Source organism: Oryx dammah, unplaced genomic scaffold, assembly GCF_014754425.2.
Source record: "Oryx dammah isolate SB20612 unplaced genomic scaffold, SCBI_Odam_1.1 HiC_scaffold_15, whole genome shotgun sequence".
Taxonomy (NCBI): Eukaryota; Metazoa; Chordata; class Mammalia; order Artiodactyla; family Bovidae; genus Oryx; species Oryx dammah.
The window spans coordinates 45,193,210-45,201,086 of record NW_024070199.1 but is presented as its reverse complement, the minus strand read 5'-3'; positions in this window follow the sequence as shown (position 1 = coordinate 45,201,086).

Here is a 7,877-nt window from a genome sequence, read left to right as displayed (position 1 = left end):
CTTTTCTCGAAATCTCCACATAGCTCAGATTCTCCTTATCGAGAATTGCATCACACACTCCCCTCCCTCCTCCACCCCGCCATCACCAGGTACAAAGAGATGGAACGTCCTCCTGCCCCTAGTGGTCCAGGGGTCCTCTTGAGAGGAGGAGAACAAAGGGGAATCACAGGCAGGACACTAGTAGCGTCTTTCTCTCTCCATCAGGATGCAGTGGGTGATGCTGTTGTAATAAGCAAGTCCAAGATGCGAGTGCCCTGGCTGTGCCCATATCCATCCTGGAATGCAGGGCCCTCTGCTCCTCAGCTCTGCTGTCTCTGCTTCTGAAAGCAACTAATGGACCAGCCCCACGGTGATGAAGCACACACTGGCTCTTAAAGCCATCTCCTGGGATTTCCAGGGGTCACGTCTCTCTGGTTCCTTTGGTGGAAGCAGGTCATATGGCCATGCCTTACTTCAAGTGGTGGGGAAGGGCAAGGCCTCCACGTGCTGGCAGCAAAGATGGAGGAAGTCACAGGGTTGCATGTGTGGCCAGGGCCCCACCGGAGTGCTGGATTGGAGCTCGCTTCCAATGCGCCGATATGGTGCCTGCACTTCCAGGCTGGATTACCATGAGAAGGAAACAAGGTAAGACTTCTCATGTGGCTCAGTGGAAAAGAAGCCGCCTGCCAAGCAGGAGATGCAAATTCCATCCCTGGGTCAGGAAGATTCTCTGGAAAAGGAAATGGCAACCCACTCCTCTTCTTTTGCCTAAAAGAATCTCACGGACAGAGGAGCCTGGCGGGCTGCAGTCCACAGGGTCACGAGCGTTGGACACAACTTAGTAACAACCTCAACAATGAAGAGGAAATTCCCTGAAACCCACACTGGAACTCCTGGCCCCTGGCTTGTCTAGGAATGTGCCCGTGCTCTGGGCCTTGGCTGCCACCTGCCCTTCGTCCTCCTTCTGCTCCTGCCGTGCCCCTCACTTGGCCCCCCCTTGCAGGTCCCTAAGGAATCCAGGCACATTTCTGATTCAGGCTGTTGGTACTGGGGACCCCGGGAGCGGCCCTCTGCCTGGAGCAGTCTTTCACCTGATAGCCGCCTGGCTTCCCCTGTGCAGCGGTCACCTCCTGAGAGGGGCCTTTCTGAGCTGCTGTGTGGACCATGGCAACCCCATCATGCTGGAGCCCTCCCTCGCTTCATCACAGCCCTCATCTCATCGGGACTTTCTATTAGATGTTTGTTTATTTTAAAACCCATCTCCCTCAAAATCAGAGACCTGAACATTGGTGCCTCCTAGAACATTCTTGTACTGGTTTGAATGGTGTTTGTCCCTGAAGACATGTCCCTCCCAGAGCCTCAGAAGTTGACCCATGGGCAAATAGCGTGGTTGCAGATGTAATGAGTGAAGAAGAGGTCAAAGCGGAAGAGGGTGGGTCCTGAATTTAAATATGGCTTGTGTCCCTATAAGGAAAGGAACATTTGGTCTCAAAAACACAGGGAAGAAGCAGTGTGGCTGTGGAGCCATAGATTTGGGGAGACGCTGCCACGAGTCAGTTAACACTGAAGATCACCAGCAATACGAGAAGCTAAGAGGCAAAGAAGGATCTTCTCCTATGGCCTTCAGAGAGAGAGACTGGCCCTGCCAATGCCTTGATTTTGATCCTTCTGGCTTCCAGAACTGTGAAAGAATACATCTGTTGGTTTAAGTCATCCAGTTAGGGAAACTAATACATTTCTCAGTAAATACTGTTGGATGGATGGATGACTGTGTGGATGGATGGATGGATGGGTGGATGGATGGGTGGGTGGATGGATAGATGGTTGGATGGGTGAATTGGTGGGTGGATGGGTGAATTGGTGGGTGGGTGGATGGATGGATGGATGGATAGATGGCTGGATGGGTGGGTGGATGGGTAAATGGGAGGGTGGATGGGTGGGTAGATGGGTAAATGGGAGGGTGGATGGGTGGGTGGATGGATAGATGGCTGGATGGATGGATTAGTGGGTGGATGGATGGGTGGGTGGGTAGCTGGGTGAGTAGATGGATGGATGGATGGATGGGTGGGTGAATGGATGGGTAGATTGATAGATGGCTGGATGGGTGGGTGGATGGACGGATGGATGGGTGGACGGGTGGGTGGGTGGATGGATGGATGGGAGGGTGGATAGATGGGCAAATGAATAGATGGCTGGATGGGCGGATGGGTGGGTGGGTGGATGGGTAAATGGGAGGGTGGATGGGTGGATAGATGGATAGATGGCTGGATGGGTGGACGGGTGGGTGGGTGGATGGATGGATGGGAGGGTGGATAGATGGGCAAATGAATAGATGGCTGGATGGCGGATGGGTGGGTGGGTGGATGGGTAAATGGGAGGGTGGATGGGTGGGTAGATAGATAGATGGCTGGATGGGTGAATGGGTGGGTGGTTGGGTGGGTGGGTGGGTGGTTGGGTGGGTGGGTGGGTGGTTGGGTGGGTGGGTGGGTGGGTAAATGGGAGGGTGGATGAGTAAATGGGAAGGTGGATGGGTGGGTGGATGGGTAAATGGGAGGGTGGATGGGTGGGTGGATGGATAGATGGCTGGCTGGGTGGGTTGGTGGATGGGTGGCAAATTAACACATACCACACCATACAGTGGTTTGTAAGGACCCACTGACTTGGAGCCCCCTGCTGTGCGCTGCCCAGGGACACAAGGCATGTCCTTTCATGCAGGTGTCTCTGGCACATGATCAGCCATGACACACCTGCTGAGCTGATGCCTGTGGGGATCTGGGCAAGCAGTGCTGGTGACCAGGAAGCTCAAATAAAAGATCTGCCTTATAAAACATGGCTGAAATCGTACCCTGAGCCCAGAGGCGTGGTGGGAAAGGAGCGTGGGAACCTGTTCTGTTCTGTCCTGACCATCCCTGGGCTGCCTGCAGGCAGCAGGAAGAGAGGAGGCCCCAGGGAGGGAGACTGTGAGCAGAGGTGTAGGCACAGTGGCCGCTGGCCAATGCCAAGGCTGTGTGAGGGCGGCCTCTGCCCCAGAAATGGGACCAGGGCAGCACTTTCTCTCTGGGCTGCAGGTACTGGCAGAGAGATTCCTGGAAACCATTGTAATATTTCAGACTGGGCCCTCGAGGCCTTCTTGGAACTCTTCTGACAGCCTGCGGCAGCCTCATCCACACAATGAGAGAACTCTTGGTCCTGACGGTTTTACTTTTTGGTTTGGGGGTCTTTTTTTGTTGTTGTTAATCAAAAGTCTCTTGACTTGAAATTTAATCATCCAAAATCGCTTTTTCAAAGTCCCTTAGAAATTAGCACCCTGGTAGATATGGCTGATGTTTTTGAACTGGAAATCAAGAAATCCATCCCGGAGGAGGCAGTAAGCTGGGATGCTTGGGGGGGAAAAAAAGTTCCCCTTCCTCCCCAGGTGAACTTGGTACCTAGATGTTCAAGGGGAGAGCACAGTAGAGGGCAGCGGGCCTGTGGGTTTGCAGTTCATGGCATGCAGTCACTCACCCTGAGCCCTGCCCTTTCAGAAAGGATGGGCCACACCCAGGGTTGGGATTAGTCAAACATCTTTTCAAATGTTTTGGGTTCAGCAAAACCCCACAGCTATTTGCCAAGTTATTTTTCGTTTAATTATGAAACCTGGGTGTCCTCCAAGGGAAATTTAATCCTCATGTTTCTGATTCATCTCTGCTTAATTCATGCACAGGCTTTATGAGCACTGGCTGGTGTCTGAGCTGCCTTCGGAATCTCCTAAAAGGCTTTCCTCGCCACCCCGCCTCCCCCGCCCCCCTCCACCGCTAGCCCCCTTGTAAACAGGAAGTTGAAATTTGCCAACACTGAATGAACCTGAATACCACAGGGACCCAGCTCGGCTTGAAATCCAGGACCCTGGAATTTCAAGAGGGTCCTTGGGGGTCTAAACGTCCCCTCCCCTGCTCTTATGAGCAGTTTCAGCAGCAGAGTGACCACGGGAAAGGAAAAATACAGGATGTTGGGAGACCCGCGTCTGTGCTCTGGAGGGAGCGCTCACGGGCCGGGAGGTGCTGGGATCCTGGGGTCTCGGTGGTAGACAGGACCAGTTTTAGGCCAGAGGCCGCGGTGATGGGTCAGGCAGCTTTGCCTCATTTCGGGCCTTGTTCTTGGGCTTGGATCTGAGCCGAGATACGTGGGAAAAGATGTTGCCCGGGCCCTCTCGGTCTGCCCCTACACTCACTCCTCACCCATGATCCAGAGACCCTGCCTCCCTTCCCACCTCTAGACCCCCTTCTTTCTCCCTCCAGGGTGATGGTTGACTATGGGTCCACTCACCTGCTAGACCCCTGGGTAGGTCCCACCTCCTCCAGGAAGACTTTCCAACCTCTGGAGCCTCTGTGACCTTCTCCTCTCCTGGTGGCTCCTATTTGGTCACCGAACGATGCTCTCAGCGTATTGCCAACATGGTACAGTGGCCAGTGGACCAGGCGACCAGAGGTGAAGATCCTCCACCGCTGGGGCCCCAGCTCCCTGGATGCCTCGTCTCTCTGGGCCTTGGTTTCCTCACCTGTAAAGCTGAGATGGGGGACTTCCCTGGTGGTCCAGTGGCTAAGACTCTGCACTCCTAGTGCCGGGGGCCCAGGTTCCATCCCTGGTCGGGGAACCAGATCCCACATGCAGCAACTAGAGATCACGTATGTGACAAATGGGACCCGTTCAGCCGAATGCACACACACAGACAGTGGCTCAGTCGTGTCTGACTCTTGCCACCCCGTGGACTATAACCCACCAGGCTCCTCTGTCCGTAGGATTTCCCAGGCAAGAATACTGGGGTGGGTTGCCACTTCCTTCTCCAGGGGATCTTCCTGGACCAAGGGTTGAACCGGCACCTCCTGCACAGGCAGTCAGATTCTTCACCGTGCACCACCTGGGAAGCCCACATATAGACACACGTAAGTATTAAAAAAAAAAAAAAAAAAACAAGGTGGGAGGCCTTGGAGGACGTGATCGTTCCGTGAATCTGAAAGAGAGATGTTCTCGTCCAAGTTGAGGGCCTTGACAGAACTGCCTTTCCTGTCCGGGATGACATGGTTCTATGACTCACATATCTGCAAAGCAAGGCCCCGAGGTCTGCTTTAGGAGGTGGGCCGGCCCTTCGATGGACCCTCGGCCCATTGGTTGCTATGCTGGAACCAGGTGCTGGTGGAGGACACGTGATGTCACCGCAAGACGTGGCTAGTCCCCGTGATTTCAGCTGAGGCTGTGGTGTGACCAGGGGCCAGGGTTCGGTGGGGAGGGTCTCCTCCCTCAGACCAAGACGCCTCTCTGGTCCGGCTAAAGACGGTGGCGGCAGAGGACAGGCTGTGAAGGCCCTGCTGTCCCAAAGGTGAAGAGTGCCACCGGTATTGCCAGTGCAGACGAAAGAGCCCAGGCAGTGCATGCGTGTGTGTGTGCACGTGTGGTTTGGGAGAAAGTGGAGGGGAGAAGGGTAGGTGGGGGAGCCCCCAGGACGTTCCCCAGGATCTGCAGTGCATGGCTTCATAGGAGCGGTAATTTTCCTACTTGGAGGCCAGATGGGTTTGCCTGAGGAGCTGGAGCTGGGTCCTCCTGAGCAGAGTCTACGGGAACCGAGAAAGCCTGCTCTGCACCAAGCAGCCACTTGGGCTGGCGCTCTCTGCCCCCAGGGGATTCCCACGGAGCTGCACAAGCCCAAGGTTGGGAGGCGAGGCCGCCAGGCCTCCCTGCCAGCCCATGCCTGGGCTCTGGCGCAAGGCCGGGGCGGCTGCCTGGAGCTTTCCTTTCAGGGCGAGCTGCTGTATTCCCAGAAGGGGAGCTGGGTCCTTGGAGGGAGGGAGAGAGCTGGCCGCCAGCACCGAGAAAGAGGCATCTCTTTCCTATCTCTTCCGTGTATTTGTTGGTGGAGGCTGGGCTGGGTGGGGGTCGGGGGTACACTGGTTTTCATCCCTTCTCTGAGATTCTGGTCAGGCAATGCTCCAGAGAGGGGTCTTCAGTCTTGGAAGGGAGGTGTCTAGAGCTCTGAGAGTGAAGGATGGCCCCCTGCAGACACACAGGGTCCCTGAGCGGGGAGCACAGAACCTTGCTGCCCAGCTTCAGCATCCTGCCCAGGGTGGCTCCAGGCCTTGGGGGCCCCTCCCATGTCAGCCCCCCACCTTCTCCCAGGCAGGGCCTTGCGATCTGAGGATCCTGTCCACTGGCCAGGAGCTCTCACGTGGGACTCAGCAGCACTCTGGCCTTCAGTAGGGTCTTCCATTTACTTATGCAGTCTTACTTTTCTACTGAATTTTGGGGGTGCCTTCTCAGGTGGTGCAGTGGTAAGGAATCCACCTGCTGTTGCAGAAGACCCGGGCTCCATCCCTGGGTCGGGACGATCCCCTGGAGGAGGAAATGGCAACTCACTCCAGCATTCTTGCCTGAAGAATCCCATGGACAGAGGAGTCCATGGGGTCGCAACGAGTCGGGCATGACTGAGTGACCGAGCATGCAGGCACGCAAGTTTAAGTTTTTGAATGGTTGGTATATTTCCGTGGTTACGGAATCTAAAAGTCAGCCCCACAGGGAAGCCCCCGCCCCACCTGCCCCCTGTCTGACCGGGGCCGTGTGCACTTCCCAGCAGACGCCCCCCTGCCCCTCCGTCCTTCCCAGCAGGCGCAGATAGTCACTGCGGGCACCTTGCATGGTGCACGCCACACACGGCTTGCAGGGGGCCCTAGAGTCTTCGACGTGGATGTGGCCTGCGGCGGGTTCTGATGACGGCTCAGGGCTGGGGATGGGTGAGTACTCATAGGCAGCAGGTGCCCGGGCCGGGTGAAGTCAGGTCCTGCCTCTACCTCTGAGGCGGGTCCAGGGCCTCCCTCCCTGGACATGTCCCATCTGGGGCTTCAGTCTGCTGGCCCTGGGTTGCCTGTGAGTCAGGAATTCTGATGCCTGAGGTCTTCCTGCTTGAGCCTGTACCTTCCCAGCTCTGCCTCTTCTCACTGAGTCTCTTTGCAGATTGTTCCATCCTGCTGAGAAGGGGCCAAGCGTGTTCTGCAGGGTCTTCATCGGCTACCTGTCCCTTCTGCTGGTTCTGACCCCCAGGAAGAAAGGGAGCCACTACACAGTTTGGAGGACCACACAGCACCTCCCACACTCCACCCCACCCCTGGCAACCACCATCCTGCCCTCTGCTTCTATGTATCCAAATTTCTTTGCTGTCATACAGTCGCTAAGTTGTGTCTGACTGTTTGCGACCCCATGGACTGCAGCATGCCAGGCTCCTCTGTCCTCTACTATCTCCTAGAATTTGCTCAAACACGTGTACATTGAGTTGGTGATGCCATCCAACCATCTCATCCTCTGTCGTCCTCTTCTCCTTCTGCCCTCCATCTTTCCCAGCATCAGGGTCTTTTCCAAGACTCTTGAGAGTCCCTCGGACTGCAAGGAGATCCAACCAGTTCATCCTAAAGGAGATCTGTCCTGGGTATTCATTGGAAGGACTGATGTTGAAGCTGAAACTCCAATACTTTGGCCACCTGATGAGAAGAGCTGACTCATTGGAAAAGACCCTGGTGCTGGGAAAGATCGAGGGCAGGAGGAGAAGGGGACGACAGAGGATGAGATGGTTGGATGGCATCACCAACTCAATGGACATGAGTTTGGGAGTTGGGGATGGACAGGGAGGCCTGGAGTGCTGCAGTCCATGGGGTTGCAAAGAGTCGGACACGACTGAGAGACTGAACTGAACTGAACTGAACTGAAGCTCCAACACTTTGGCCACTTGATGGGAGGAGCCAACTTATTCAACTTCCTTTAGATTCCACATAGAAGGGAGATTGTGCAGGAAAAAAGATTGCTTCTTATTTGAGAGTTTAAGGTGGTGGCATTTTTTTTGTTGTGGCGGTGAAATACACGTAAAAATTTTATTTTAC